Source organism: Nelumbo nucifera, chromosome 2 (genome assembly GCF_055504915.1).
Source record: "Nelumbo nucifera cultivar China Antique chromosome 2, China Antique-T2T, whole genome shotgun sequence".
Taxonomy (NCBI): domain Eukaryota; kingdom Viridiplantae; phylum Streptophyta; class Magnoliopsida; order Proteales; family Nelumbonaceae; genus Nelumbo; species Nelumbo nucifera.
The window spans coordinates 95,309,138-95,319,917 of NC_142650.1; the positions used below are offsets into that span (position 1 = coordinate 95,309,138).

The following is a 10,780-nucleotide window of genomic DNA, read 5'->3' on the forward strand; positions in this document are numbered from 1 at the left end:
TGCAAATGATTTGAGTGTAAATATTGACCTATTTTTGTTTCAAATTTTAGCTTAACTTGTTTAAAATAGAACAAAGTAAAACCCAAAAGAAAATTAAATGAGCATTTGCATTTGTTTCATTTGCACTCCCATGCATTTTTTTTCTAGTGCAAATAAAATTGCACTGCACCCAAACAAAGCATCTATTTGTCGATGATTTCCTCTTATTTGAAAATTGCACCGTAATTTAGGGGTTAGCACTCAATTTGATGAGTTGTAATTGGTTGGTATAGCAGGTTAAACAAAATAGAGTTCGGATCTACTCACCGTGACAAATTGCGGGCCACGCGCATGATGCCGCACATCGGGAACATTGGTTGTACTTTACAGAACCGGTGTTCCCGATGTACAGCTGGATGCGCGTGGCCAGCAATATGCTGTGGTCAGCAGATCCAGACTTGGTTGATGATGCCAATTTTAGCATCTATTTCAACAACAATTTACACTGAAGGAATAAAAAGAGTTCGTTGCAGGTTTTGGTGTGAAGGAAGTGCCCCCAAATGAAATATATTTGGGTGTAGGGGTGCCAATGGACTGATTTGGATTGGACTCCGTCCAGTCTAAAATCAATTTGGACAGATTGGACGGACCAACAAGACATATTGGATTGGACTAATCTGGTCCATAATATTTATTAGATTGGATTGGATCTTGTCTATTCGTAATAAATTTATATTGGATTGGGTTGGATTAAGCCAATATCTGGTCCATTGATATAAGATAAGAATGTAGGTGCCAATGGACCATATTTGGGTTTAAACCAATCTAAATTAAAAACAAATTTGAACAGATTGGATGATCCAGGCCTTAAATTGGACTGGTCCAAAATGATCCAAACTATTCATTGGACTGGATTGAACGTGGTCCATTTATAATGGACTCACATTGGACTGGATCGGATTAGACAAAATCCAGTCCAATTGGCACCTCTACTTCGGTGAAAGCATGCTAAAAAATGGCTCTCATAGCAAGTAATGGGACTTTCTAATTGAGAATTTTAAAGCTGAATTATCTAGTACGTTGGATATCACAAGTACTATCACATAAAAGTAAGGTAGTACTCATTAGATATACTCTTTAAATCCATTCGAATCCATTTAAATTTCATTTAAAAATTATAAATATTAACCAAAATTAATAAAAAATAGTGAAATTTTAATCAAGTGAGTAAAATGAATAAAACTTAATTGATAATTTTCATTTTAACTAATAAAACAGTTAAAAATAGAAAACTTATTATATTTGTAAATAATAAAATAGTACTAAAAATTGATATTATTAATAAATTTACTTTTAAAATAATGAAAGTAAAATTAATATTAAAAAATAAAATCAGTTTATGCTACAATTTTTTATGTTTGGAGTTAGAAATTGTATATTTTGTAATGTAATGTTTGTATTTCCCATCATTTAGTTTTAATGGGCATTAAGTTAATTATGACCTTGGAAGGGGAAACCTACTAAAACTACCTTCTGAGATTTTGTACAAAGAGCAGAGCACAAAAAATGGATCAATCTCACTGGAGGTGCAACTTGAATTGCAAAAGCTGGTTTGAGAGTTTTGGGTTTTCTAATAATTATTTAGTCCCCCAATGTATATCGTTTTTGTTTCAGTGAACAAAACCACGTCTCCTAATAAATTAGACGTTTTTGTTCCACTAAACTTATACCTAAGCTTGACAGACCCACACAGCTCACTCGCCAAAGGCCTCGAACCTTGCGATCTACCTTTTATATGAAAACCAACGCCACCCATACTATTTCGTGTGCCAAGGGATTGAGCAAGGGAGTTACAAATATTAGTGAGAAATGAGAGTTGGAGGAGTAAGTCGATATCCCCGGCCGCCATCACCAAACAAATTATGTACTGACTTAAACAGACCAATGGTTCCTCCTCTGGTCGTACTGCTCCTTCTGCTGTTCTGTTCTTCGTATCCAGCAACTACGACACCACCGTCGGCTATGTCAATGCAGCTGGCAAAGCCAGGCTGCCGAGACAAATGTGGAAACATCACCGTTCCCTACCCGTTCGGCCTCGGAGGACCGTTCCCCATCGAAGACGATCCAAGGTGTTACAGACCAGGCTTCCAATTATTCTGCAACGAAACTTCCACTCCTCCCACATTGTATCATGTTCAACCCAGGTCCGGAAGACATGCCTCAATATATTCTGATTACATTGAAGTTGCAGAAATATCATTAGAAGGTCAAGTGCACGCCTACCTTGTCATGAACTACATTTGCCACAACGATTCCTCTGTTAGCTCCGTCAATGCCACAGATTTCAACCGTGATTTGACGGATACGCCCTATACCTTTTCCGACACCGGCAACATGTTCGTCGCTGCCGGATGCGACGCTAAAGCCTACTTCATGCATATGAATGATGAAACTACCGGATGGTATGGAGCCCTCCAATACGGCTGTATGGTTGGTTGCGACGACAAAGCGGAAACGCTGAGTGGGAATTTCACCGGCATGGGTTATTGCCACACCCCCATCCCCAAGGGAGTAAAATTCCTTTCTATGAATTTGGATCTCAGACGAAACGATTCGTGGGACACTTGGGATTTCAATACATGCAAATACTCTTTCATCGCTGATAAGCAGTGGTACAACTTCTCTGTGGCGGATCTCTCGGGCTTTGATTTTTATAAGAGAAACAAAGGAAGGGTTCGGATCGTATTCGACTGGTCAATAGAGAACGGATCCTGTGATAATGTTACAATGAGAAACACCACCACTACTTTCTTTTATGGACAACAAAACGCAACTAGTTATGCATGTGGGAATAACAGCAACTGCTACAAGTCCCCCAACGGCATGGGATATCTCTGCAAATGTTTGAAAGGCTATCGAGGCAACCCTTATCTCCAAGATGGTTGCCAGGGTAGGTACCTAATATTACAGCCAACACCTTCCTTTTCCCATCATTCTTTCTGATTTGGTTTGATCGATCTTTTTTATTTTATAAATTGTTGTTCACACTTCACAGACATAGATGAATGCGCGGATTCAACTAAGAATGACTGCTTACCATCTCCATCTGGGATTTGCACAAATACGCCAGGGAGTTATAATTGCTCTTGCCCATCTGGTAAAGAGGGTGACGGAAGAAGAGATGGGCGTGGTTGCATCCCTCCTCCACCTTCACAGATTAAACTTCGGGTGATTCAATTCTCCTCAGGTAATATTTAATTTAATATCTACACTTAAATAAGTATTCTATTCAACTTGGGAATCGTCAGATCCACCAGTTGTCAATAATTAAAATACTATCGGGGACGTGCATTGCACGGAAAAATATCGTCAGATCCACCAGTTGCCAATTTAACAATTTGCGGTTAACTCAATTAAATTTATTATTGTTAATTTTATGTTAATTGATCTTAATTTTGAATAAATTTAACTATTTTTAATTCAAATTAATTAGTTACTTCAATAATGTAAAGTTTATAATTTGTTGTAATTAATGTATGTATATATGCATGTTGCATGTATCTAAGTGTACAAATTAATTTTATCAATATGTATATGTCAATAATTTTAAGTTTGAAGGTAATATTTTTCAAAACCAAGAAAATTATATCCTTTTTACATACAATAATGCTAAAATTGAATTAATCTCTAGCCTTAATTAAGGAACAATGATCATTTGACAAAAGGATGTAGAAAAGTCAAATCAACCTGATACCAGCCCAACCAAGCCCATCTTTAACCCAACTCAACTTCATCCTAAATTCAGCCCAAAAACTTCGAGTTGGGTTAGTGTTGAACTCAATCCGACCTAATCCAGCCTAATTTGCACCCCTAGACATGCAAGATGGAAAATTTTGGGGCTGCCAATGGATCGGGCTATTTGATAGAACTGAACTGAACCAAACCAGATATACTGGTTTTAGTTATGAATTTTGTTTCCAAATTATAATTGGGTTGGAACCATTTTTGCTATTCCAAACCAATTATGTAATTAATAGTATATAAAGGTCTCATGTTTTTTTTTTTCTTTTTTGTATTTTTTTATACATCAAGTTTAAAAGGGTTAAATTTCAAAGGCAATATATGGTAGAATAAGGATCTGGTTCTGGGTTGGTTCACTCTGTTCTAGATTAGACCTGATCCGTCAACAACTCTATATGGTAGAATAAGGGTCTGTTTAGTTTGTGGACTGGACCAGAATAGTAATCGGAATCAAAATCCTTTCGGAATCAGAATCTGAACCGCCTACTCCTGATGCCTCTTTGGTTTATGTAGGAATTGGAATCGAATTCTGATCATTATAGATTGGTTCATTAGAAGTTGGAATCTGAATCAATTAAAAATTTTCAATTTTGTATTAATCTATTTATTATTTTATTATTACTTTATTAATATTTTATGAATATATAGTTATTATTTTATTAGTATTTCATAATTAATATCTTGGTGTTTATTATTAATTTATAAATGTTTCATTAATATATCATTATATTATTATTATTAGCACTACTTTAATAATATTTATTATTATATGTTATTAATAAATCGTTATTATTTTATTATTGTTTTAATGATATTGTATAAATATTTGATTATAATACTATTATTTTGTTAGTATTTCACTAATTTTTTGTTAATAGTTTATTAATATTTTATTATTAATTTAATACTATTTTATTATTTTATTAATAATAAGGTTTGGGGCATTTTTGTCATGAATTATTTACTGTTGACAGACTCTGGAATGGGAATTCCATACCCTAAAGGGGCTTGGAATGGCAATTCCCCTAAGAATGGGAATAAGAATCCCTGTCAAACAAACGATAGGAATTGGAAGGCGCCTATTCCTGTAAAACAAATGGACCCTAAAATCCTTACAATAGCCATCAACCCCCTCACTTTTTGTCTCTACCTATTTTTACAACAGCACAAATAAACTATGACTATGGTCGGAAATGCCATTAATCAAATTAAAAATAGATAAAAAATAAAAAATAGCTCGATAGAACTCCTTTTGTGCAATACACTTTCATTTGATCTAGCCCATCCCTGTACATTAGGTAAGCACAATGTGCAATACACTTTCATTTGATCTGGCCCATACAAAACCTCTCACACTGAATCTCGGACTGGAACCCCTAGCCTAGTGGGGAGAACTAACTCACCACCCGACCTCGCCCATCCCTTTACCTTATCGCTTTCACCCCCTTAAATTTGCCTTGAAAATCTAACAATCTTCTTAATTTTCTGCTGCCAACAAGACCTTCGAACCTAAATTTGTCAGCCTCTTCAGAGAAACATTACTCAGTCATCTTCCTCGTCGCTTCCCAACTTCTCCCTCTACCTCTCTTTCGTCGCTTCTATCTCAAAACTTCTTTAAGGCCTCTCTTACGTGCGATTCACCACCCAAGAAGAATGAGCTGCAGGACTTTGCCACCTGGTCTTCTCAATCCACTAAGCTTTCTACAGACCTCACATCCTTCGCACTAATTTCAGATGCAGGCACCCGCACCTCAGCCCTTGTTTGTCTAACCGGTAAATCAGAATCTACCTCTCCATCCTCTGCTCTCCTCCTTTGAGACACCTGTACTAAGATCTTGACCTCTCCTTTCTCTAACAAAAGGACTAAACTTGAATTGGTCTCAACCTCCTTTGCCAACTCTAGAGCATACCGAACCTCACTTTCAGCCTAGATTTTCTTAAAGTTACGTTTGGTTTGAAGGAAAAAGTAGGGAAAGGAAAGGAAAGGTAAGGAAACTTTTACAAACTTTGTATATATTTCCCTACCATTTCCTTCCTTTCCCTATCCTTTCTTTCAAACCAAACATAGCCTAAGTTTCTAATCAAGTTAATGTGCACCCTAGCTTTCCTACAAGCCATTGCCGCGTAGTAGACCTGTTTATGGGTCGGGCTTTTACTCTGTATTAACAAATTTTTTTAAGGCCCGAGTCCGAGTCCTGCTCGACCATCGGGTCTACAACTTGGGCCCGAGCCCGACCCTCATAAAAAGCACAAAGCCCGGGCTGAATAGAGAGAGAGAGAAATTATAAAAGAAAAAAAATGTATATATTAAATTATAAATATATATATATATATATTTTAATAAATATTATTTTATTTATATATTTTATATAATATATAAAATACATATTATGTATTTTATAAAATATATAATATTGACTCGGGCCGGGCCAGATTCGAGCCGGGCTTTTTTGACAAATCCCGAGCCCGGCCCAAAATACAGTCGGGCTTACTGTGTTAGGCCCGAGGTTAGGCCCACGGGCCTAATTACATGACCAAGCCTAACTGAGATGCGGGCCGGGCCATCGGACTACCCGGCCCATGAACAGGTCTACCGCCTAATTGGTTCCAAATTGAGGCATTCGAAACTAATGCCCTCAACGTATCTTCAGAATCAGGCCTCACCCCTAACCCCTAGAGCGGATCTCTTCACTGCTTGAACCGTATTCTCCAGTTGATGAATCAGATTTGGAGATTCGGCTGCCTCAGAAATAACCGAACCTGATCCCCCTGCCTCCTCCAAAAACTGGAGCCGCTAGCCACCGAATTCGGTGCTGGCCCCAACGTGTTACCCTCCCTCTCAGCCGAAGAAACATATCCGCCCTCCAGTGATGGATTCAAGGCACGGAATCAACTCTTCAAGCATCAAGTAGCTAAAAATGTTTTCATGCCTTTTTTTTCTTAAAGATTAGATTTTGTTCTGATCTCAAGGAATCCACTTTCATAAGAACACTTAACTCCAAATCTAATTTTTACTCCTGAAGCACACAAGTGTTAAAAAAGAATCTTATTCAGACACAAACTAAGTTTTAATGCAAAAATAAATCAGAATTCACACTCAATATTTTTGAACCATTAGAAACTGCATTATGAATAAACTAGGTCATGGTGTTTAAAATTCTAAACAAAAGACTTGTGTTTTATTTGCCGGGTACCAGGTGGGAATGGGATAGGGATCCCCACCACACCCTGACCCCAATTATAGGGGGTATTTTAGTAAAATGAAAACTATATGACAGGTTTTAATAAATCCATGTAACTATAGGGGATGTGTAGTAAATTATCCTTAAAATTAAGAGTGAGAACCCTAGATTTGGGCCAGGTTTATGTTCAACATAGGCCCAAACCTAAGATGTTGGCATAAGGCCCGAGTTTGGATCGATGCCAAGGTCAAGACTGATCTTCCCAACCCAAGCCCAACCTGCATTGTAATTTGATGCACTTTGGTTGGGCTTGGACCTGGATGGGTTTGGGTTGGTCAATGAACCGACTCTAAAATTACACATCCATATATGTACTTATGCAAATATGTTTGCAGATGTAAATATATATATATATATATATATATATATAAATATATATGAAAATACATATCTATATATGTATGTACTAGTGGGGACCCATGTAATACATTGTTAAAAGAGTTTTAGGCAAAAGGAGATAGGGATGCAACTTGGATGGGCCCAATCTGAGCCAAACTTGACTCAATCTAAGCTTTTGCATGGGTTGGGGTTGATTTTTCAAACATCAAGCTGGCTCGGGCCAAAATAATCAAGCCTAACATAAACTTAGGTTGGGTTTAGATTGTGGTATTGATTAGCCCAAGCTCCACCTGACTCAACCTAAGCCTGCCCAACATTTTATGATATACATATCTATTTATTGTTAATTTATTCTACCTAGAAATTGGGCTACAAAGCTAAACACACCCTACCGCAAGCCCAAATTGAGATGTTAGGTTAATCTTAGGTTAGGGTGCATTGGTAAACTTGGGCTTAACCTTGAATTGGGCTAAGCCTGAATTTGAGATTTGAGACTTAGGATGGGCTTGGGTTGACCCTCAACTTGACCCAACACACACAACTTTCACCCCAAGAAGGAAAATTGTGACATTTCTAATGGACTATGGGATTTTAAATTAATAATAATTAAGCTTAAAACTAATAATTTTATTACCCTAAAGACTGAAAATGGAAGCCCAATCCATGCAAAAATGTGGGTTGTGCCAGTTCAAGCTAAGTTGGGCTTGCCTAAGATGCATCCCTTGTCCCTTGCATTGTAACTACACGGTATTGTACATATTACATATAGAGGCCTCATCTCAAGCTATAGGGTAATTTGAAATTGAATCACAAATCTCATCTTAATGCAACTGATTATACATCTAAGAAAGACATATAAGAGATATAGAGAGACATTTAAAAGAGAGAGAGAGACACAACATACTATAATAAAATATTAATTTAAAATATTAGTCTAAATAGGTTGAGGCTAAAAAATAAAAGTAATACCCTAAAAAAAGGATAACTTCCACTAAACTAACCTAAATATAATAACTATTAATAATTAATAAATCAAATAACCTAATAAATTGAGGCTGGTTAAACAATAAAATATCAAACAACAAAATAAAAGTATTATTATAAATAATTATTAATTTAGAACCCACTAAATTTAACTTAAAAACAATAACTATTATCTTACAATAGTTAATAAAAAAAAAAGAAATTTGATTTTCTTAAGATGTTAATTAAAAATATTTCAATTGTACTTAAAAATCAAACTTAATAAATACTAATAAAAATAAGAAATTTAAATACAAGAACAAATATAAACGGATAGTTTTAATAATATTATGATTTAAAATCCATCCGAGATAATAAACATGGATTTGATTTAGACATTGACAGCCTTAATTGGAAAGGGGGTCATTATATTGGAAACATATATTCAATTGAACAATCTATATCAGTTATATTTCCACCTTGTAATAATATTTTTGAAAATTATCATTAGCCATTCAAAATCTTATTTTTTGTTTATATAAAACGTAACTAATTTAATCAACCAGGCACAGAGTTTAAAATTAAGAAAGATATATAGGATGTGAGAGTTATAGGGAAAGTCCTTTATGGTCTTTGGAAAATTAAAAAAAAAAAAATTAAAACATATGTATCTTTGACTAGTTCTTTGTGGTCATTCGAAAATTACTTATTTTTAACTCTCATTAAAGTTCTATCATTATGCAGGTGCAGTTTTAGGAATGGTGTTACTTCTTGATGGTTATATGTTGTACCTACTTTGGAAGAAAAGACAAATTAAAGTACATAAAGGAAATTTCTTTAAAAGAAATGGTGGTTTGTTATTACAACAACAAATTTCATCAAAAGAAGGTACTTTCGATAAAATAAAAGTTTTTACTGTAGAAGAGTTAGCAAAGGCAACTGATCAATATAATTCGAATTGAATTCTTGGTCAAGGGGGACAACGTACGGTCTATAAAGGCATGCTATCAGATGGAAGAATTGTTGCAATTAAGAAATCCAAAATAGTGGATGAAAGTCAACTTGAGCAATTCATTAATGAGGTTGTCATATTTTCCCAACTCAATCATAGGAATGTGGTTCAACTATTAGGATGCTGTTTAGAAACAGAAATTCCTCTATTAATTTATGAATTCATCTCTGGTGGAACACTTTTCCACAATATCCATAATGAAAACGAGGATTTTCCATTGTCATGGGATGACCGCTTAAGAATTGCTACAGAAGTTGCAGGAACAATTGCTTACTTACATTCAGCAGTTTCCATGCCTATATACCATAGAGACATAAAATCTTCAAACATTCTCTTGGATGATAAACGTAGAGCTAAAATATCAGACTTTGGGACTTCAAGGACAATTGCAATTGATAAAACCCACTTAACTACATTGGTGCAAGGGACCTTTGGATACTTGGATCCTGAGTATTTCCCATCAAGCCAATTCACAGAGAAAAGTGATGTTTATAGTTTTGATGTTGTTCTTGTGGAACTCCTAACAAGAAAGAAACCAATATCTTCTACTAGATCAACAGAAGGGGGAAGCTTAATCACATATTTTGTTTCTTTGATAACTGAGAATCGACTTTTTGAGATTCTTGATGCTCATATCATAAAAGAGGATAGAAAAGAGGAGCTACAAGAGGTTGCCAACCTTGCAAAAAGGTGCTTGAGTTTGAATGGCAAAGAAAGAACAACAATGAAAGAAGTTGCATTAGAACTTGAGGGATTGAAGAGACATAGAAGATATTCTCAAGTTCAAAAGAACATTCAAGAGGTGCAGTTCATCATAGAAGAACCATTAGGTTTATGGGATACAGGTTTAATATCAGCTGGACATAAAAGTTTGGAGAGTGGTGCCATATTGCAACTAGATGAACAACCACTATTGGTTAATCCATCCTCTCAATCATCTTAAAATAAGATATTGATATAGGATGCACTGTGAAGGACTTCTGGGTAGACTGAAAATATCAACTTGGATGACAAAAAATGATAGAAAATCATGAAAAAAGACCTAAAACTTCCAATTAGGAAATAAAAATTTACCCGCTTTTGTCACCAAATATGGATGCTGGAAAATAATTTATTTGTAGTTATTATGATGCCATGTTCTACCTTTTATTAATATGCACACATCTTATCCTTGCACATCTTAGAATATATATATATATATACCAGGGGTTCTCTCTCCGTGTGGGAAATGGAATATACTCGTACGAGAAGATTCTCACGTGAGAGCAACCCATTTCCTATATAATTACATATATAATTGTGCTATAATTATCTAATTATATAAATATATAATAATTATTATAAATATTGTTAATAACTAGATATCGAACCGTTCGTGTGGTTTTGACTGTTTTTTAATTTTTTTAATTTTTACTTTTTTTTGTTAGAATGGGCCAACCATTCG

The 10,780-nt window shown here is 35.2% G+C and overlaps 1 pseudogene; it reads left to right on the forward strand.

Moving 5' to 3' along the window:
* The first annotated feature begins 1,923 nt into the window (after nt 1–1,923).
* LOC104590911 (wall-associated receptor kinase 2 pseudogene) lies at nt 1,924–10,279 on the forward strand (annotated as a pseudogene).
* Nucleotides 10,280–10,780: the final 501 nt, after the last annotated feature.